The sequence below is a fragment of the Cupressus sempervirens genome, chromosome 2 (assembly GCF_028749045.1).
Source record: "Cupressus sempervirens isolate cs-2001-9-10 chromosome 2, ASM2874904v1, whole genome shotgun sequence".
Classification (NCBI taxonomy): Eukaryota; Viridiplantae; Streptophyta; class Pinopsida; order Cupressales; family Cupressaceae; genus Cupressus; species Cupressus sempervirens.
The window spans coordinates 501459144-501483482 of record NC_143119.1 but is presented as its reverse complement, the minus strand read 5'-3'; the positions used below and the strand labels follow the sequence as shown (position 1 = coordinate 501483482).

The window sequence follows — 24339 nt, the reverse complement described above, 5'->3', positions numbered from 1 at the left end:
GGTGTTTCAAATTTTGAGTCATTTTGAATCCTTTTGACTAGGTTTTGAATCCCTCAAAGTTGGTCATTTACTTTTTTCATGTTGATGCACATTCCACATAATTCTGGGAAGCCCTGTTTGATGAGTTGTAACTTTGACCCAAATGGTGAAATTCATTTTGCATTGCATTGTAGATGTCAAACACTTTTTATGTTTCAAGTTTCAACTTATGATGAATCTATTTGATCAATTTTCAAACATGATTACAAACGCAATTTCTAAAAGTTTTATTAGTGTTGGCATTTGCAGATTGATTAGTACCCTTGTTCATGATGTTATATCTCAAAATCTATGATAGGTAAGATCAAATAGATTGTATCATTATGTTTTCCTCTAAAAATACTCCAAGTGTACCAGTTTGCAAGTCTTGACGAATCTATTTGCACATTTTTCCAGGTCCATTCCATTTGCAAACAATGTTTTTCTGCCATTGTTTTCAATTTGCAAATTTGAGCAGCTCACTTTGACCGATCACCATTTGTGCCATGTTATTCATCATGAGCCCAAATTGTAAATCCATAATATCCTCATGACAGAGAACCAACGCCCCAATTTTTGTTCTCCCAAGTGTTAGTTTACCCAATTTTCGAAGTCGATTTCAAACCCATTTTTTTATTTTTTGACATGTTTTCTTGCAGGTAGTTCTGAAAGGCCAACTTTGATAGAGAATATCTTTTGACCCCGAATTCTTCATGAGACAAGATTCGATGAGGTAAGAGTATGTAGAAGAGAGAATCAGTATGTTAGATTTGAAATCCTGGTCAGAGGTTTGGGTCAGTTTTTAAAGCCAGTCAAAGGACCTCCTAATGCAAAATTCATAGGTTGCAAATTAATGAAAAATGAGTTTTTAAGGATTAGTTAGTGCTTGAATCAGTCTGAGAAGGTCAGTGGATCAGTTTGGAGGTTTCAGTTGTTCAGAAACGAAAAAAAGTTTAGCTGGACCCACTTTGGGGCCCAACTAATTTTGACTAATCTGCATCAGATTGTTAAGAGATTATGAGTGGGGATTATGCATTGTGATATTAAAATGTCAACATGTAATGATAGATAATGAGATGCAAAGGCAGCAATAAGATCATGATTTGAACAGATAATGTATCAAAGATTAAGAGGAGATGAGCTTACAAATGTATAGGACAGCATAATCTGCCCATGAAGATTCTTAAGAGGGAAGTGGTAAGCGGTGGGATATCCAGTTTGACCTAGTTGTATTGCAAATCTAGTGGCTTGAATTCCCCTCAAGAAATGGATGCACTTAGAAAACAAGTGAACAAGTTGAGGGAGCAGGTTGCTAAGCAGCAGTAGGCAGTTCTTAAATAGTTCAATTCAAGTGGTTATGGAAGTTCCGATACAATAGTTATAGATGAGGCAGAGTTGCAATGACACCAGCTACTTGAGAAGCTTTTTGTCTCTACTCAAATATGAAAACATTTTCAAAGAGACATTTTTCGAGGTGTTGAAGGGCTTGTATCCTCTAGTTCTAGACAGATTGAAATAGGAACGAAATTATCTTAGGATTTTCATAAGTGTGGAGATGCAAATCCCAATTATAATGGTGGTCTTTTAGCAAAATCTACATATATTTATGGCATGGTTTGTGCTCATATGGAGAAGGAATGAGATAACTTAAATAAATCACTTGTTGAACCTTTAAGAGTAATGACACGGGAGCTCCTTTGGAAGATGCTCGCCACCTTGCTCAACGTTATGACCAAATGTGACAAGAAGCTAAGCTATAGGCAACTCGCAGTCACTCATAGAAGTAGAGCTCACGCCATTCAGCAGGGTCATTCATGTAGTCAAAGTGGAGCTAGTGGGAAAAGAGGTCTCCATGCTAAAACAAGAAGAAAGCCAAGCCGCTGAAAAGAACTCCACGCCATTAGAAATGAAGTCATTTTTTAAAGGAAAAAGCAGAGGTTTATGCATTATAAAAGGCACAGCCCATGGTTCAATAGAGGAGAGCCAAACATATGAATAAGAATTAAGATGCCAAAACATATTGAATGAATTAGCAATAGAGCACATAGTTGGCTAGGAAAGGCACCTATATGGAACACGGGACGTGATATAATAGAGGAACCCAAATTTAGCTAAGAAGTCACCCCAATAAAAAGAGAGATTAAGCCATTGGAGCACCATGTTGTTTCTAGTTTTTACATACTCTTTATTACTTGGTCTGGTTTAATGGAGATTTAATGGTAAAAGTTCACGGCAATATGAATATTCAAGTTAATCACACAAACATGTCTCTGCAAAGCATTAACACCACCAATATGAAGGAGTCATATTTTCAAAGTACAAGAGGAACCCATAGGTCAGTGAGTGAAAAGCAAAGCCATCAAATGGCTTTTATCCCACATTGAATGTGGTTTAAAGTTTGAACTCTTTAAATACTGTTGCACTCAGCATCTACATTGTCTTAAGAGAAGGGCCTTTTGAAAGACAAGGTTGTGGCAATGCATGGTGGGTCTGACCCAAATGCGAGTTGGATGGTGATGTCAACCCAATTTTGAATGAGAAAACAAGCAAGCTGGCATGGCACCAAAAATCAAGATGTGTTCAGATGCAGACACATGGTGAGATGAGCAGTGGGCGCAGGCCCACAAGATCAACATGCTCAGGAGATAAATATTGTAGGAATGTGGGAAGATTCCACATGGCACTGGGTCCCATAGGCAGTGAGGTGGCACTCTAGAGTAGGTTTAGACATTGATGCATGAGATTGCGCCACGTGTCATGATCCAGCGATCGGCGCAATCCTACATTTCAAAGATGCTCACTCGATAAGAAATGCGGGTAAGTAGGTGAGCGCCATGTGGTGATGAGGTGGCAGTTGGGGTCGACCAATCAGAGAGTGCCATGTGGCACTTGGTCAAACCTATGTTGACCCCAAATCTGAAGGATGTAGGCAAATATAAGAATTTGTTAAAAAATGATAATTTTTTAATCATTTTAAAAAGTGCACGTTCAGATAAGTTTTTTAAATTCAAATAGGGTTTTTTCTAAAGTTTGAACTTTAGAACAATTTTAAATTTTGAAAATTTAAAATTTAAGTTGCAGACCTGAATAGTTTTACCAGAGGGGGACATTTTCAAACTGAGATTCAAGGAGTTTTTGGTAGGCTAAATATGCAATGTTATATATCACCGAAACTAGGAGAAATTGAATTTTTTGATTATGAACTTAGTTTTTGCACAGGAAGCAGCATGTTTGATGTATAGAACATTTTCTCCCATATTTCCAACTTGCAACTATATTTAGGTAATAAAGTTCAAAACTATTCTATAACATAGAAATGACCTGAATGTGGGCAAAAGATAGTGAAAATGCAATCTGGGGTGAATTTGATCACTTTAAAGTTAGTTGAATCAAGTTTTTATCAGCATTCTTGATGCATATCAGATATTTTGGCAAGCAAAAGGGTTTTCATCATTGAATAGAAGATATTTTCAAATTAGTTACAAAGTAATGATGAAACCAAATCAAATCAATGTGTGGAAAGAGGAGGGAGGTTTTGCAACTAAAAAAGATTGATTTCCAAATGGACACATGTCACCCTGATATTAGATCTGGGAATTCTTTCTTTCCTATATCTTTCTTTCTTTCTTTCATTGTAAGGGTTGGCAATTTTCTCTAGGTAATACCAGGAGGGTTCTAGTGTTTTACTGTTGAAACCAGGATTGCAGATGGTTTTGCTTCTTGAATATTGAGTTGAGCTCTAGCAGCGAAGGCCATACATCCACCTTGTGCAGATTTTCATTTCATATTATGTATTGTTTTTCTGAGATACTAAAAATTGATGCTAGATTATGTGAAATATCTTGAGTTATATTTTGTGTTACTAGTTTATGTATTTGGTTTTTCAAAGGATAAATACAAAAGGGGAATTTACATAATTTCTCTGATTTCTTTTGTTCTATCTCCTAATTCAATTTCTCTGATTTCTTTTGTTCTATCTCCTAATTCTTCATGTGTTATTGACTTTGGGATTAAATGGATAATGTTCATTTGATTTAAGGCAGCTTGGACGAGTTGTATGTCAGATCTTTGCTGCTTTTGACTCAAACATTCAAGTAAATGCTTCATCATTCTGATAGGGTTTCTAGGTGCATGAAGGGGATATTGCATAAGTATGGGATTAGGGGATTTCAGTTGATTAACTTGATTGCAATGCAATCTAGTTAAGTCATCATGCTGGTAATGACTCTATGTTTCAATGGATAAGGCACTGATCACTAAATTAGATGCACGCTAATATGAAGGTTATTTGCACAAATTATTTTAATCAAATAAATTCAATTCTTCATGTTGTGTAGTGGCTTGAAAAGAATTAACCCTCACTCAACTTATGAAATTCATAGATTTGCATTTAGCTATTGTAGATCTGTGTCATTTCATAAGTTATCAGGAGATATAAGAGGTTTTCATCTCCAGTAGATATATTCAAGGATTTTTTTTTCATTGGTAAAATATCAATTGAATCTGAGGTCTACCTACCTAGGTCTTGCAAAGCCTAAAGTGAAGAAAATCCATGCCTTATAGTTGGCCCACTTTCTGAAATGACATGTTAAAGATGGGAGTTAGTTGCCCCTAGATGTGTGATCTTCTCATTAGGGTAATTGAAAACCCTCCAGCATTTTCAAACACCAACACATTACATAATCCAAATGGTAAGATAGAGTAAGTGAATGTTCCCCATGGATAGGTGAACATTGTCTTATCTTGATCTTTTGGAGAGATCCAGATTTAATTATATCCACTGAAACTATCTAGAAATGATAAATATCTTTTTACTACTAAGTTAGCTAGTGCTTGATCAATAAATGGTAGAGGAAAGTGATCCTTTTTAGTGGCTTTATTAAGCTCCTTTTAGTCTACACATACTCTCTATTTTCCTCCCTTCTTTGGAATAATAACTAGAGGTGACAACCACTAGCTATCAGAAATAGGATAGATAAATCCAGCACTAAGAAGTTTTTGTAACTCTACTTTGACTATATCTTTTAATGTTGGGTTTACTCTCCTCTCATATTGTCTCACTAGCTTACACTTTGAGTTGATAAATATCCTATGTGTACAAAGACTAGGATCTAAACACTTTATGTTAGTATGGTCCCATGGAAAGGCTTCCTGACTATCTTGCAATAGTTTAATGAGACTTGTCATCTGAGATGCAGTAAGGTCATTATTGATATTCTACTCTTTTCCTGCAGCAATCTCAGCTCTCTTTACTTGTCCATCATTAAAACCTATGCTATTGATAAAGATTTAATTTCAGGGGTAATAATGTATGAAGGTAATTAGGTGCTATAGGAAATTGAGGTGCATCACATTTAGGCAATACAATTTGTAAGGATCCAGTAGGATTTTCAGAAGTGGACTCCTCAGAATCATACTAATTAGTAATGATTGCTACCAGTATATCATCTTCTTCCTAGGATACCACAAATGGGTTTCTCTCAAGCATCATGAGCTATTGAATAGAATTAACTTTTGAAGGATCATCACCAAAGTTTGGCCAAGAAACTTGGTCAAGATCTAGTTGTGGTTGTGTAGGAGAGTATGTTGGAGTTCTTTCTAGTAAAGAACATATCAGGTGAAATTAGACCTGATACCAGGAAACAAAGACCAAGGACAAGCCCTAGGATGAGCTAAATCCTATGTTCAGCAAGGCCAAATCTTAGTTCTGGACCAATTAACAGAGTCAACAAGACTCACTCCAATTTAGGCTCTGCTAAGCCAAGGCGGGCAAACCTAAGGGATCTGTCTAATTAATCTGATACTCTTCTATGCAAGATTATCCCCTATAGTAGAAATGGTCAATATCTTCTATGATTTGCTAACAAACTTCCTAATTGTAGTAGCTAATCACAACCCAGGAAAGAAATAGCAAACAAGCCATGACCCACAATTCTAGTTCTTCAATAGATGAAAATAAGTTGATTTGTTGTTGTGATTGTTATATAAAGGTGAACCAGTCATGTACTTTTGAACTTTAGCATGGACTAGTGTCTTATCCAATGAGATATAGAGTCAAAGATTAGTAGTTTAGACCTTTTTAATCAACTTGTGATTGAAAGTGTTAACATTAAACTTTTAGTTTCATTCTGATTCTCATCCATTCCATAAACCCTAAGCCTTATCAATTATGGAAAGCAACTTCCCTAATTATTTGAATTAGTAGCAATCAATAAAAGATCTGCAACCCTTTGGATTGCATTAAACTAAAGAGAGACTTATCTATTCAATCCCAAAGCTACAAACATATGGAAAGGAGACAAAACTACAAAAATGATGATTGTTAAGGATAAAATCCTTGAATTTAAATCTTAACACTACCAATAAAATTCATTATATGGCATAGAGATAAAACCATTGATCCCCAATATTCCTTCTTATATTCAAGTAAGTATACATGTAAACTCATTCAGGTCATTACAGAACAAAAAAGTGGATGGACTACAAAATAATACATGACATATATCAAAACTCTGCAAACAACTGACCTCTACTTCTAATCTTGGGAATCCATATAAAGGATTGCAACAAGCTACAGATGAGAGGAGGACAGATGTCAAAGTTTTAATGGAAAACAAAAACTTTTGGAAGATGCACTCAATAAATACAGAGAACATTCTTCCAAAAATATCGATCAAAAAGCAAGTAGCTGAGGAAGCAGAAAAACATTAATGTTTAAGCCTTGATCTTTTCTTTCCTCTGTACTTTGTTGTAAATACACAAAATATCCTAGCTACTTCCAGTCAACAGGGCCTTTATTTCACCCATTGCTTCCTAGACATAAATTTCTCTCTTGGTGGGCCAGTCAATGTCCTTTACCCCTTGTAAATCTTGAGTGGCCCTTGTCCACCTAGCATCAATGATCGCCTTAGACTCAACAATGAATTTGTTTAAATTTATTCCTGCCCTGAAGAGAAAATCATTTAAAGAGTGGAAAGGGGAGTTAGAAGTATCTTCAAAGATTGTTGATGTAGTCTCCTAGGTCAAAATGTCATCAAAAGAGTTTGACCACTCCTGCCAGTCCCTTACTATATTAGTAGTATCCATAATTGATGGTATACAAGGTTCCATTCCATTTGACAATGTCCTTAGCTTGTCTTGTATTACCTGAAATTTACCAGAAAAGAAGCCACTTAATTCTTTCACCATTTCTAGGCTCTCCTTGACTGTGAAAATTTTGTCTGGTAAGTCAAGCTTTTTTTCCATCAACATGATTAATCTATCCAAAAATTGCATGTAGGGTCCCCAAAGGTTGAAAGTAGGAGTTAACCATAAAACTGCTTCATTGCAGATTTGCTCTGCACTTTGCAAAGTCACAAAAGAGCTATGAGCCTATTGTGATAGGTTCTTCAAAGTATCAACTCTATGGCTCATCATTGTTCTAAGGATCCCAATTCTTACATCTCCTCCCTATTGAAAAGACTGAGTATCAGTGCTCATTCTCCTTGGCTATGAGGATTCATCCTCCTCTATGTCCTCAGTCTGCACCAAAGCCTTAGCAGTATCTTTAGCTGGCAATGAAGTCCCTTGTCCTTCTTCTCCCTGAACTGGAGCCATCCTTTATTCTGGTTGTGTTAACTACTCTTTGAGGGATGCAATTTCATCCTCTAGTGCTTGGACCTTAGCTTCAATTTCAGCAATTCTTTCCCTGTATACATGACTACTTCTGAGCTCATTTTCATAGAGCTTTCTAACATCAATGTAGTCATGTATGGCTTGGGACAATTTTGTTTCTATTTCATCTACCTTGGCCTCATTCATAAAGGAGAAATGCTTCAATGCCTTGGATATCTCTGAGTCAGAGGTGCCTTGTAATGTCCAAATTATCATATTGCCCTGCTCTGTGCTTTGTACATCCATCAATTTTGGTTTATTAGAAGCAGGGGCCATGCTCCAAATGACTAAGGATTTGTTTTCAATGTTAAAACTAGTTCCCCTCTTCAAGCCACCAGCACCAATTGCCTAATAGGAGATGGCATTCTCCTATCTTCTGATTTGATCAAGCATAAATGCTTGCTCCAAGTCCCAACTAGGTACTAACATGCCACTCCTATGGACAAGATCTCTGGCCTCCTCTAAAGTCATTATCTCACTTTCAGGGTCATAGGCATGTAGTTTCTCAATCAATTCCATTCTCTACTCAACTGATTCATTAGGTTTCATCTAGAGGATAAGTTCACTCTATTTTATTTTATATAAAAAAATTTTAAATTCATTGGATTTGATGAATTCATCATCCTCCTAGAATTGTTGAGCTTGGATGATCCTATCATCCAATCTTGTTGTTGCCAGTTCCAGATCTATCAAATTGTTTTCTACTACATCAGCCCTAGTCTGGAGATAATTTTGCCTCATGTCAGCAAAATACTGACTATTCCCTGGCAAAATTTGTAAGGTTCTCTGTCTAACTTGAGGAGGGATCTGTATAATCTTCTATCTTTTATGCCCCTTTTCCATCCAAGATGATTGGGGTGGATCCTCCTCTTCAACCTTAAAGGCTACATCTAGCTTAGGGCTATCTGGGCATACTCTTTCCTCTTCTCTGATTGGACCCTCTGACATCTTAGCCATTATTTTAGCATGGTCCATGACCATCTTCCTAATTCTATGGGGATAAGGGACATCCATATAAAAACTTGGGAATTGAGGATCAATTCCTTTTCTACACTCAGTACATCTTCTAATTTTGCAAATTTATCAGTTACTTCCCCTTCTGCTACTATGTTTGGAATGATGTCCTCAAGGGGTAACTCTTTGGAATTGGGCAACACATAGTTTCTCATTTCTTTCAAAGTGGCCCTCATCCATCCTTCAAGTTAATTCATCATATAGGGGCCAGTGCACAAATTGTAACGCTATAAAAAGGCATGAACAGGTTCTAGGGCCTCTTTTCCAATAGTGAAGTCACCAATTTTAAAGCATCTACACAAAAAGGTTCCCCTATGTACCTTAGGGCCTAAGTATTCCCTATTTATCATGAATAATTGCCAAATAAATTCAATGATTCCTAATCTAGGAGGGATGAACTTTGGTAAAATGTGGGGTGGCTAGGGACAACCATAGACTCTCATCAAAGAAAAAGTAGGAAACAAGAAAATATCTCCCCAATTATGATCTAGCCTTTTTCCTTTAGGTAGCAGGGATGGTCTCAGGATATATTTCAAAATTTTAGGGGCCCTAAAGTACCCTGGGTCTGAAATTTTCATTATGACAGCACTAAAATTATTAAAGAATGAAACAAAGTCAGAAAAATGGTAAGAGTTGTCCCATACCCATGTCCATAGTTGAACTGGCAAGGCTCCATTTAGATCAAAATTTTGATCAATAAAATCAAGGCTGATGTATCTCACATTCCTGTAGAGAATCAAATGCATCAGCAAAGAGTAATATGGGAAAGTGAATTCCCTCATTTCTCCAGACCTTGCCCTGGCAATATTCTCCTTCATTATATCTAGTATATTACTAACATAGTCATATTCACAAGCATGGTAGGCATCTTGTACATCCCTAGAAATTATGTATTTAGCCCCCCAAACCTCATCAGACCCATCCTTTCCTATAACCTTGTGTACACCATATATGGTTTTGACAAAATAACTTTTGAATTTGTCCATGGGCATCTTCTTTTGTATCTTCTCTAGGTAGTCACCCACCTTCTTCAATTCATCAAGAATATGCTATAACAATGAAGCTCTAGTGAAAACATTGGGATTTTCCTCAAACCTCCTTTGCAAGTCCTTTAAATCTAAAGGCTGACCCATTGCTCTAGTTAACCCAAAAGCCTCAATAAAAGACTCTCTATCCAAGGTGCATAGAACAGTTCCATCATTCCTATGAAAAGACTTGGTGGTAGGATTGTAGCATCAAAATAAGGCTTTCATCAAGTCCACATCTACGAAAACTTAAGGGAAAATTAGTTTCGCCAGGTTCTTCTTCCAAGGATTACAAATAGGAACCTTCTTTTGCCTATTGCAGTAGAAAAAGTAGAATAGCTTAGAACCATTGGTATCAAGGCACCTAGCATCTCTAAAATTAGCATATGGGTCAAAGAAAACATGATCATCAGTAGAGTTTGCATTTATTGATCCTAGAAACAATTTTATCCATTCCTCTAGAAATCATTTGGGTTTCTTTTGTCTAGTTTTAACCCCCTTCGAGGTTGATGTTTTTGATACTGCCATTTCTAATGCTGAAAACTCTTCTACTTCCTAGTCTAACATTTTTGTATTAATAACTAAAAATTTGTAACTGTAACTAAGCCTTGGAAACAACAATTCAGCTCTCATAGACAACATAGGATGAACTTTAAAATCTAATTAGTGAACAATGAATTGGTGACAATGCGGATTAGAAAATCTTATAAGTTTACAGGCTCAGCCGAACATTTAAAACACATTGATTTCAGCATGCTTGAGAATGATCTCAGTTGATTCTGCCAACTTCAGGAAGTGTCGTTATTAAATTCCATCTGTGCACTTTTCATACTGCTTTGAAAATTGATTGGCTGAGAAGCTCATACTTCTTTTCTTGTCATTATGTTTACTGCAGAGATCAGATTCTATGATATTACAACAAGGTGACTGAAAAGACTAGGTGACTGAAAAGACCCTTTGTAATATTGCAACATTGTATTAATAGTTCTTCGATCCCACGATATCCCTTTAAAACTTATATCAAGTAGTCAAAAAAGTGATAAAAACCTCCTACGATTCTACGACAACACTTATTGTCACAACATCAGTAGCTTACTCATTTTGTTTTATAATCTCATGACAAATGGTTTCAAGGCATCGTAAGTCATCTTCATATGTCCTACGATCACATGATCACAGTTGAGCTTACCACCTCGTAGCATCGCAACCCTACATGTTTCCTTTTGTGATGTTATGGTTAGGCCAAAATCATCACATCGTTACATCGTCAGTTTATACTTTCTTCAATGCGATCTTACGACAAACCCTTATCATAATATCAAAAAACCTTATCTCTGAGCCCTAAGATATCATGATGGAAAAGCTATTGTAAGATCATAGACCACGATCCTTCAAACATCTCATAACCCTTTGGTCCCACAAAATGCTAACTATGAACACACCTGGTACATGAATACTGGCTCCATTTAATGGGAAACTGACATCTGTCATAACAAGAGGTGACATGGTCACCTTTATGACTTTACGATCCTACAACAACAGGGTGTTGCAGCATCTCACCATGCGTCGACCCTTCATACGATCATACGACAAACCTTTTTGTCGTAGCACCATAACTATTTAAAAATGCATGCTCTGATTATGTGATAAGCATCATAAGATCGTCAGACCCCATCCCTATGATTTATGATTTGACAATAAAGACTTTATCGTAGGGTCATGACTACCCTTATCTTCAGCCTCTAATGTCACGAACAAACATTGATCGTAACATCGAAAAGGACCCCTTTATGAACAAAACACAACATGACCCGATCTTACGACACAAAGGACATTGCAAGATCGAGAAAGAAAAGAAAAATATCTATGATAACACGATACATCTATCATGAGATTGCAAAAGGCCATCACACTTTCCCGTGACATTGCGCCAACCCTTATATCATAAAATCATAAAGAACAAGGCATCATTAGAAAAATGAAAACCCGCTCACTTACATGGCCTAGGGTTAGGGCAAAAGGTGAATGTAGAATACACTAGGGTATAATAAAAATTTGAAAATATGATCACAACCCTTGTCAAAACAAAATTCAAAATTTTCACCATAGAGAGTAGAAAATTGACCTTTCACAAAAAGGAGCTAACAGAGTATAGAGTTAACTTTTTAGTCTTGGAACCATTTGATATTGTTATTTTTCCTTATCAACATGCAATGCATGCATCTGTAGTGGCCAACCAAGGTCTTACTAAGATTAAAAGAAATCTCCAAGGATGCCTCTAGGTGACAACACAACAAAGTCTGAAGGAAAATCTAGGGAATCCAAGGTTACAATGATATCTTCTATCATACCATCAAGCTTGATAGTTGATTTGTCTACTAACTAAAGTATTGTAGGAGTGTCCCTTAGTCCAATAATGTTAAGTCTTAATAAGACTTCTCTAGTCATGATATTAATTGATGCTCCCAAAACAATCAAAGTATTCTAAATTTGGATGTCATTTATGTGTATGGTAACCACAAGACTTCCTGGGTTAGAATACTTAGGCATCAATCCTTTACTCAACATTAAATTAGAAAGTTGTCCCAACACATGGACAATAGGAGGATCCTTTTTCTTTCTACCAGAGTACCTGATACATGCTCCCTTTAAAGCTTTATTATAAAAGGGAATCTCCTTAAGCCCATCCAATAAGGGAATATAGATAGTCATTTTCTTAAGCTGGTCTAAGAGATCGATTGCTACAGGATTTGGTTTGGATGGAGCTATAGGAACTAACCTTTGTGGATATGGAGGAGTAGATACTCATACAGATGGAGGAATTGGAGCATTAGCTAGTTGACTTGTTGGAACATTTTTAGTATCATCGACCTCAATTATTATAGGTCCTTTAGGTGCAAGCAACTTGGTTCTGGACCTTAGATGAATATCATTTATCTGTAAAGAATAAGCATGTTGCTTATTGTTAGGATTTGGTGTTAGCTAAGTAGGAAGTTATGGTTGCTTCTATGGGCTAGCATTGGCTGTAGGAGGCACAGGCATCAGGGATTGCTACTAAGGTGGTTGTTACCAATTCCATTAGTGCAAAGGTTGCTAGTTAGGGCCCCATTGAGGATACTAGTTTTTTTTTTGAGGCCATTAATTATTTTTTTGGGGATATCGAGGTGGTTGTTGGTAGACTTAGTTATACTACGGCTACTAGTTGGGCCAATTATTGTTCCAATTCTGACCTTAAGGGTTATAATTTGGGGGAATATTGCCTTGCCACTTATTATTATTATAACCAAAATTATTTAGAGGATCTTCAGGCATACCTTGTCTCTAAGCCCATGATCATCTTTGAGAAACATAACTAACTTCTCCTATATCCTCATCAATTGCTTTGAACTTAGTGGGCATTGAATGTGCATTCATGGCTGCAATGGTCTTGTATGTGCAGTTCTTCTTCCTTTCTCTACAATAAGAGCATAATTTAGTCAGCATAGCACTAGCTTCATCCATTTTCCTTCAGGCTTGCATGGTATCCAACTAATTAGTGAGATCATTAATGATATCTTGCTTGAAGTTAGATAATAGGTTAGATAACTCCATCTTAGATACTCCTAACCCACCATTCATCTTATATGGTAGGCTCCTTAGTCCTCTACCTTACTTCACAGTAGCTTTTGAATAGTTTTGACATATCTCCTTGATTTCATTCCAAGTCCTTTGTGTAACATCTCCTCTAGCCATTAGGTCCAAGGCTTAAATGTTTTTTTCTTGCACACCTCTCAGAAAAAGATGCTTCTTACATTCTTCATTTAGGTTATGATGTGTATTCTACTACACATTGAACAAGAATTTGGAAACATAGTCTTCCAAAGTTTCACCCTCCTTCTATGACATATTAAAAATGTCATCCACCTTCATATCTTGACCTCTGCAATATTCTTTATATTTTTGAAGAAATAAATTATACATTTCAGTCTAGTTTGCTACATCATTTGCACCCAACCCCATGAACCATCTTAAAGTAGCCTCCTTCAGAGTAGAGGGAAATAACTTCAACTTATGGGCATCAATTGTGTAGTCATAACTCCTATGGAGAATGTCAAACTCAAAGAGAAAGGTTTCAAGGTTTTCTATAATAAGGCCATAGAATTTTGGAAGGTCAGTAGTAGGTATGTCCTTCAAATATTGATTCCCTTGCTGAGGTGGAATAGGAAAAGGAAAGGTAGGCATAGCCATTCTTGAAGGAAGAGGTGGTGCTTGATATATAACAATGGCTAGTGGATTATCTTGATATGCAAGCTCAGCAAAAATTTCATTCAAGTGAAGTGATTCTTCTGAAGATGAAGGAGGTATTTCATCTTGAATATCAGCAAATATATTTTCAAAAGGTTCATCTTCATCATTCTCTCTTTGGGGTTCATCTAGTTCAGGATGAAAATCATTAGATGGTTCTTCCTGATTATCACGAGGAAGGAATCTCCCAAGGTGGTCTCTTCTTCTATGCATAACATGCTTCTTTAACACTAAACTATATTCTACAAGGAATAAAAATGCAACTACAAAGATTGGTTTGAATTAACACCATCCCTAGCAATGGCAACAAAAATTCTTAGCCAAAGAAAGGGATCAAAATCCTAAATCAATGGACTACTCAATCTAGGATTAGACATCCTGAGTGTTTCTAACCCAACTCATTTGGACTCATTTAATTTATCAACTAGGGACATAAACTTGAAATAGTGTCTGCAAAGTATATGCTTCAAACTTCTCTCAACTTAAGAATTACTCTATGGAAATTCAAATGCTTATACTATAGGAAATCTATGCTAAAGCTAAGAATCAAATCTATTTCAAAAAAGCATGAAAATACAACTGAGAACTACTTCAACTACCTATGTTGCATAAACAGTCCACTAGTTCTAATATCAGTGGCTACAGAAACAAAAAAGTCTACTCTAGTTCTATGAATTAAAGGTAAACCCTATACTAACTAATTAGTTCACTCTCTGTGTGGGCCCCCATAGAGAAGTGAAGTAGAATAACTCAGAGATGGAAATTTGAAATAATCTTCTTATTCATAACAATAGTAAATGTAGACACTGATGAATAGCAAGATTATATTCAGTACTCAAAAACTCAAAAACTTCTTCTTTCTACTAAAAATAGCTAATTAACAAAAATCTCTCCTGGAACACATATTTCCAGTTATTTAAGCACAAACTAGGAACAAAATTCCTAGATTGTAGACTCCATCAACTATAGAAACAAATGATGGCATTGAATATTACAATAGATGAATTAACCCTAGCACTAAATGGAACAAGAATTTAGGATCTCATGACCCCTGGATTTCCTCCGCTTAAGTCTATCAATTAACGTGAGCAACTGCTTTGATTCCCACTTTCTTGAAAACAGGTACTGGTTGTTATGGACAAAACAGTTGGCGATGTGGAAGGTCATTAATGAATTCTACCACTATTTCCTCAAACTGTTGACTCTATTTAGTTGAGTTGAATTTGCCTTTAAGTCTACAAAATATTAGCACCTCCAAAGTAATAACATACATCAAGACTAATTCAAAATATGTCATCTAAATTAGTTTACCCTAGGTCATATTGCTACAGGAGAACTACCCAACCTAGCTAAGGAAGAAAAATCATCATTATCACTGTCTTGTAATCAAATGACATATCATTTCATAGCATATTAATTTTAGTCTTGGAAAGTAATTATGCACACATTTGTCTGAAATTATCATAAACATCATGTTCTTAAACAATAAAGTCTTTAGAAAGTTTTCAAATTTAACTGAAAATGAAATGATAAAATAGACCATATTCTAGTCTCATCAATGAGAAAAACCACTATCTATGATCCATGTATCATTTTTGCTAACATGAGAAATAAGTTTCATCTTTTCATTTTCCTAATTATCAAATTTATCCTTAATAGAAATATAGACTACTTCTTCATTATCATCGTTGTCAAAAGCTTTAGCAATGTAACAAGATTTCTTACCTTTGTCTCTGTAGTCCTTGTAGTTCTTGAATTCTTTCTTGCCTTTGAACCTATTATTTCTTCTTTCATCTTTATCTTCTTTTTTTGGACATCTTGTAGTGATATGACCAACCTCTTCACATGAGAAACAAATCAATAGAACTTTGCCTTTAAATTTACCTTTTCATTTTGGTTATCTTTTTGCAAGTGGGGCTTCAAGGACTTTAAGATCATCATCAATATAATCTTCTTCACTATCAACCTATTATCATTTTGAGTTTCCTCCTTTTGTACTAAGAGTTAGTTTGGCTTTGAATATAGATTCAAAGTTGATAGGATTAGGAGCATAGTTATCAAAGTTGTCTAGTTCAAAAGCAAACAATCTTCCCACAAGTGCATCCAAGGTTATATTATTTTTAGGATTGCATCTCATCTCTTGAATTTCTGAAACTCTAATTGCATAAATAGGAAGAAGAGTTCTTAGTACCTTGCTAACCACTATTTCATCAGTTATTTTTCCTCCTACACCTCTAATTGCACTGATGCTTTCTTTATTTATTTTACTATATTGGACAATGTTTTCACCTTCTTTCATTTTCATTTGATAAAACTTGCCTCTTAAACTTTCTTCCTTGGATATTTGTACATTTTTATCACCTCCATACACTTTCTACAATTTTTCCCACATATCAAATGTTGTTGGACAATCTTTAACTTCATCAAATTTAGAATAGTTGAGAGAGGAAGCTATATCAATCATCATTATATTATGATCTTTTACTTCTATCATCTATTCCATAGTCATAGGTTTAGGTGGTGTCACATATATGTTTTTGAAGTAGAACAGACCAATATCTCTAATGCTTGATAGGTGTAACTTCATCACTTCCTGTCATGTTGGATAGTTTTCTCTGTTAAACTTGGGAATCTCCCTTCTATATGACATCTTGATCTTTAACTTAGGTCTTTGAAACCTTTCCTACAAGCACCAAATGCTCTGATACTAATTGTTGGAAATAAAAAGAGCAATTGAGAGGGGAGGGATTAATCAATTACCAAAAAAAATAATTCCCTATCCCTAGATGTCAAATCAAACTTTTCACTGATAATGCAATTCTTTACCCAACTTGGTTAAAACTAAGTATGTGTTGTAACTTAGTTAACAAAGCATCTCTTGTTGTGTTAGTCAATGGGAGTTCCATGAAATTTTTTTAACTCTTTAGGGAGTTGAGGCAGGGTGATCCTATCTCTCTTATTATCTTTACTATTATGGCAGATAGCTTGGGAAGAGATATTGGGAAGCTAGTTTTAAGAGGGGAAATTCAACATTTGAGACCTTTTTTTCATCCTCTTATATGCTTTCATGAACAATTTGTGGATGATACTATTTTTCTAGGTAAAGCTGATGTTAGAGAGGCTAGAAGCCTTAAAAAGGCTCTCAATCTTTATTCCTTTTCTTCTGGGCAACTAATTAATTGGAATAAGAGCTCTCTATTTTTTATTAACACTCCTATAATTAGATAGAGAAAGATTGCTAATATTCTTGGATGCTCTATAGGATCTTTTATGTATTCCTATATTGGTTTCCCTCTAGGGCTTAGCCCTTCAAATACCTTTTGGGAGGATCTAGTTAAGAAATTCAATAATAAATTAATTGGTTGGAAAGGTAATATGTTGTCAAGTAGGTAAAGTTACTCTTCTCAAAGCTTTCCTTCAAAGTATCTTAACTTATGCTTTGAGCCTCTTTAGGATTCCAGCTAAATTTGCAGATGTTATTGATAAAATTCAAAGGAATTTTTTATGGCCTAGAACTAAGGAAAAGAAGAGAATGGTTTTGATTTCTTGGGATAAAATTTGTAAACCTAAGATGGATGGTGGCTTGGGTATTAGATCTATAAGAAGTATGAATATAGCTTTATTGGCTAAACAAGGGTGGAGAATGTATCATGATAATAAGGAATGGAGCTCTATTTGGAAACATAATTATCTTTATGAGGCTCCTACTATTTCTAACTTTTTATCCTACCCTATTGATCTACTTTTTCTATTATTTGGAGTATGGTCCAGGGTGCTAAACATATCTTGAATAAAGGTTGTGAATGGAAAATTGGAAATGAATGTAAAGTTAGATTCTGGGATGATGAGTGGCTTTTGGATCACCCTTTAGTTGAGGATTTTGAGGACATGAATTCTATAGAAATCTACTAACATATTTATGGTGAATTTTTGGAGAATTATTGGATTAATAATGAGTGGGTTAATATTGTTGAGATTAATCAAGAATTTTCCAGTATCCACATTTCCTTGAACACTTGTAGCCTTTATCTATAGCAGGAAAATCTTATGGTGTGGAGGATTGATCCTAGAGGCTACTTCAAGGTCTTTTCTTTGTTTAGATCTAAGGACAAGGGGAATTCTCCAATGTGGGCTAAAGAGTGGATCAAAGGACTTATTCCTAAAATCAATATCTTTTTTTGGACTATGCTTCAAAATAAAATTTTAACCCTAGATAATTTGCAAAAAAGAGGAGTTTATTTGGTTAACAAATGTTATCTCTGCAAGATGGATTCAGAAGATAGGATTCAGCTTTTTTTGAAAATTTAGCCAGAATGTTTGGGCTTATCTTCTTCAATATTGGAACATCACTTGGGTTCAGCATAATAACATTGATCATTGTTTTTAGAGTTGGATATGTCTGATAAAAGATGCTGAAATTGGTTTTCTCTAGAAGATATGTCTTCCCCATCTCTGGTGGGGTATCTCGAAAGAAAGGAACAATAGAATTTAGAAACAAGGAAACTCTAGATTGGGTTTTGGGTCAAAATATTATCAAAGCTATTAAAGAGAATTTCAAATCTCAAAACAAATTTTTTGATGAAACCCAAATAAGTAATCCTATGAATGGTAAAGGTACTAAAACTAAATAGGATGACCAGAGATAGTATGTGAAATGGAGATCTCCCTCTTTGGGATGGGTTAAAGGTAATTTTGATGTTTTAGCTAAAGGGAATCCTGGAAAATCGGGGTGTGGTGGAGTATTGAGAGACCATTATAGTAGAGTAGTGGATGCTATTGTTATACCTATAGGTCATTCTACTAGTAATAAAGTTGAGGCTATGGTAGTTGTGTTCATGGTGAGGATGGTTGTGGAATCTAAATTCTAGAATTTATGGCTGGAAGGGGATTCTCTTAATATTGTCAATATGCTAAATAATAAGAGTATGATAACTTCGAGTATTGAGGGCAGCATCATGGAAATTAAAGATCTTATTAAAAAAATTGATAATGTTACCATCACTCATATTTTTCATAAAGGTAACAAAGTCACTAAGTAGATAGAAAATAAAGTAGATTATAGGGAACCTAAGATGAGTAGGTAGGATTACCTCATTAAGGATTACCTCATTAAGCTAAGATGAAATACTCAACCGGAAACACCAAACTCTTACAAAAAACACACCCAAAATCTCACAAATCTGCACTGTTCAGCACAAAGGAAAACTCTGCATGAGAATGCACATGGAATGGCTTCAAACTCTGGTCCTTAGCCTTCCTAGAAACCTGCAAACTCCCGTTCTTGGGTCTCCTTCTCCACAAGTTTGGTAGCCTCTGGAGAACAACAAAGAAATGAGCAAAAATCAAGTTCTAGAATGAGCCCAAAATGCCTCCAAACCCCTTAAAAGAGGGCATAACCCTAACTCATGTCCAAGAGGGGTTAATAAAACATATTTTAATAATAATTTTCATTTATTAGTCCATTCACTTCCAAAGATTATCCCCTTTTGCTGAAACTTCGCCTTTTTGGGCCTGCCTGCCTTAGCAAAGATTATTATTTTTAATTATTTGAAAAGGGGACATGACAAGTCCTCCCCTCCCAAATATTCCTTGTCCTCAAGAAATGGTTGAACAATAAACCAATCAATCCACCTGGATCCCAAATGTAGTCATGAACTATACTACTGCCAATTAACACAGGCTCCTGCAATATTCTCTGCAATATGACCAAGAGGAATCCATAATCAAACTGACAATTATAGCTCAACCAAACTCCAAAATCACCACTTCCACAGTTATAAACCCACAAGACACAAACTCTTAGAACATCAGAACCCAAGTAAAGTGGACAAATCAAACTGTCAACACAGTAAATACCATCAACGCATCCCACTGGCCTATACGAAATGTACAATCCAACTTTGCAACAATGGTGAACACTCTCAAGTGAAAGTGTACCAAGTATGGAGAATCCACACACTGTACAACTCCTGCAGTCAACACAACTCTGCAAATCACTGGCCACTGTCTCATAACCATAACTCCCATGCACTGCTGATGGTGAAAAGACATTACAAGATAAAGAGAAAGAAATGGAACCCAAACCAAATTTTTCATGAACAAGTGATATAGCCCACTATGACTGACCACCAGCTAAGTCAGGTGATGTCATAGCCAAAGGAGTAGAATTGATAAAAACAACTGCTAAAGCATCACTCCCAAACTCCTGCTCTAAGTCATGTATTATCAAGCTGTCAACTGCAGAACCTATTGCCATGTCATGCCCATCACAACTCTCATCCTGAGGCATTAAACCGTCCCATAAATGATGATAAGCACTAGGAACCAAAGTACATCTCTGTATCATCATCTCATCAACATGGTCATCAAAGGTGAATTGATGATCATATCTCACAATGTAATGTTGATAGAATGCACCAATCTCAGTCAGTGGCTCAGACTGCAATCCAGATGTAACTAACTGCAATCAATCACTAACCAAGTTGGAACTAACTACTACCTTTGAAGACATCACCAAGGGAGTAGTATTACTAGAAGGAATCATGCCAACTATTGGCTTACCAACATCACACATGTTCTTTGATACAACATCTCTAATTTTCATGCCATTAATACTAGAGGTCACCACCATGTCAGTCATACCACAACAATCTGCTGCAGCACCCAACTCAACTGAACCTAACTTTAGTGGGGATGAACTCGATATGCCAATGTTAGTATCAAGGATGGATGCATCCCCATCTCCACTATCTTTGACAATCTCGACCATGGACATCCTCAAATCACCAGACACCATAGCTTGTGACTGTACAGAATCTGGTAAAGACTGTAGTTGTTCTAACTCCATGGTCACCTTAGCCAAATGAAACTGTGACTCCTTGAAAGCCAACTATGTACTCTCAAGAATCTTAGAAGTCACCTCAAGCTACTAAGTAAGCTCACTCACCTCATCTTCCTTGGCCAAAAATGCATCGTATGTTGTACCTCCCCACTCCATAAGATAATCTCTATTGGCTACCAACTACATATAATCTTGTCTCAAAATCTGGAAAGCCTCCCATAAATAGTGGAACTCTTTCAAGGAAAGATAACTGCCTCCCTGCTCATCACTAGTAGGAGAACCCCATCCATAAATTGCTAACAATTGACAAGCAGCATCAAAATGTTGGCAAGCAATACCAATGTCTTGCTCACTAACTCTCAACTGACTAGATACATGATGGCACTAGCTAGATTGTATCTTACAAACCTCCTCTGATGCACTATCTAAAGGAGTATCCTCAAAGTTACTGGTCTCTAGGGTATTACCATCCATATCATGCAAATCAACTCCAAAGCTCATATCATCATACAGAGTATCAAAAATTGTAGCACTGTTATCCAACTCCTCTGTACCAAAAGAAACCACCAAGGAAACTAAGTCTTCAAAACTACCCACTACATCCTCCTGGATGTCATCAATTCCAATATGATCCTGAGACTCATCTGTACACACTACCAAATATGAAAGATCATCAACAGATTCTAGCAAAAATGGTCGACTGGATATATGAACAAAGCCCAACACCAGTGTATAAAAACTAATACCAATATCGGATAAGCTCCTGGCACAAGAAAAGACAACATCGTGCAATCTACTAATCAAATCCATGATAGCACCCAAACAATCACTACTAACAAAAAGTGTTAAAGATTTCCAGTCAACTGAATCCCAAACGCCAATATAACAATCTCGAGTCCATATCTGTAAACTATAATCAGCTGGTAACTAAAGCAAACTCCTCACCTGAGTAATATGACCAATACCAACTAATTTCACATACCTGTCTGACATTGTCCCTATATCCTAGATGTGAATGCAAGATGAACTCGCAACATTATCAATGACCACATATGATCTACCATTCGCAGAAAGTTGAGTATCAGGAGTGCAAGATGAAACTAAACTCAATTCCATGCCATGCTTATCCCCATGTCTCTCCCAATCTTGTAATGCCAATGGAGTATTCACCAAAGAAGCTCGAGTGTCCTCAAGCTTGTGAGAAAGCCTGTCAACTTCCTCCTCCTTCCTCCTCAAGGCATCTGAATAGTCTCCAACAAGGCTAAGAAGATGGTCACGATCTGATAGAAGATGTAAATAACTCAACTTCATCATTCCCATTCCTTCTCTAATCGCTTGTAAGTAAACACAAGAAGACTTTTCCTGAACTCCCTTATGTCTAGCCTGTAACTGAATCATTCGAATGTGATCCTCTATCATATCCCGCATCCTGTCATGATGAGATAATGAAGTCACAATACTACCTTTGTTCACCTTCAGCTGGCTGAACAAATCATGTGAAGTACTACCGGCCTCAACGTCGTGTGATGAAGCATCTAACTGTGCCTAGTACTCTTTCTCAGCAAATTCATAAATGCTCAATGTCTACTCATCTCTACCAAGTATCTCACCATCATGCACAACAATGTCCTCATAATCATCATCTGAACCCACTACATTGTAGTCACTGCCTATTGTAACTATACCATCCTAAATACCTGTGACATCACCCTTTGATGACCTGTATACAATTGTCTCAATTTGAGTATCAAGTTGACCATTACTATCAATCTACATAATATCCTTTCTCACTACCTCCTGTGGCGGAGTAGAATCTGAGACCTCTACACGGCTATAAGCTAGTTTCTCAAACTCCTCATACAAATTCTTGGTAATTGTGTCATCTACCCTATGAGAAAATCTGTCAAATAGAAATCCAGTCAACTTATCCACCTTAGCTAGGTCGGACAACATGTCATTCATCATATGGTGGTGCTCAACCAACTGTTCAGACATGTCATGGCTTATTTTCCTAAGTTTATCTCGAATGTCTAAATAACCATCATTTCTACTGTTTTGACTTTGGATATCAATTGTCCAAGATCGTGTCCTTTGAGACTCTTTACTATACATGTCCATTCTGGATAAAGTAGAGTGCAACCCCAATAGGTTATAACTTCTTCAAACACCAAGAACTAACATGCAAATGATTAGAAGTAGCATGCAAACATAGATTTTGACATGCAGCTAATTAGAAGCAACATGCAACCACCAAATTCACCAAGAACTAACATGAAAATGATTAGAAGTAGCATGCAACCATAAATTTTGACATGCAGCTGATTAGAAGTAACATGCAACCATAAATTATGACATGCAAGATTTGGGTAGTTGTCAAAACTGACATGCAAACTTCTACAAACCCTCAAGCTGGCAAGATCATAGCTCTGATACCACTGAAATGTCCCTTCTCTAATTTTATATGATATTTCAAGCCTCTAATCAGATCTTTAAGATAAAACAACCAATCTTTCAAAGATCCACCAATTTCTCAATAAACCCCAAATCGGGTATACCGAAAATAGTGCCAAAAACTTCACAGCTTCACATATTATTAGTAAATTTGAAAGTGGATATTTTTAAATAAATTTCAGCAGCATAAAAGCCTACAAAATGAAATTTCCAGATCTATATAACATTTACACAACAGCTCCCAAATGGAGGATAAAAACAATGCTCATTGGGCTCCCGAAAACAACACATAATAGCCCGAAAACACCACAAAAATGCTAATAATCTCTCACAGAAGTATAATCATGACCAAATACATATATTCAGATCTATTTTAACATCTAAAAGTCTGAAATACAGCAACAAACCAAACTGATATGAAATACTCAACCGAAAACACCAAACTCTTACAAAAAACACACCCGAAATCCCACAAATCTGCACTATTCAGCACAAAGGCAAACTCTGCATGAGCATGCACATGGAATGGCTTCAAACTCCCATCCTTAGCCTTCCTGGAAACCTGCAAACTCCCATTCTTGGGTCTCCTTCTCCATAGGTTTGGCAGCCTCTGGAGAACAACAAAGAAATGAGCAAAAATCAAGTTTTGGAATGAGCCCAAAATGCCTCCAAACCCCTTAAAAGAGGGCATAACCCTAACTCATGTCCAAGAGGGGTTAATAAAACATATTTTAATAATAATTTTAATTTATTAGTCCATTCACTTCCAAATATTATCCCCTTTTGTTGAAACTTCACCTTTTTGGGCCTGCCTGACTTAGCAAAGATTATTATTTTTAATTATTTGAAAAGGGGACATGAAATTCTAGGCCCATAAGAAGAAGGAGTCTAGACCTGTGCTCCATGAGGGGCTAATTTTATTTATTGAAAATTATTGTAAAAACAAAGTTGTTAAATGCTCTCTCATTATAGAGAAGAAGCATAAATCTCTTGGTAGTGACCCTCATGGAAAGAGAATTAAGGTTTAAAATGAGGAGGGTGTTAGCGACAATA

General features: G+C 36.1%; 1 pseudogene; it reads left to right on the top strand.

Annotated features, from left to right (window-relative positions):
• Window positions 1–1284: 1284 nt before the first annotated feature.
• LOC149573192 (SH3 domain-containing protein 2 pseudogene) lies at window positions 1285–1778 on the top strand (annotated as a pseudogene).
• The last annotated feature ends 22561 nt before the right edge of the window (window positions 1779–24339 follow it).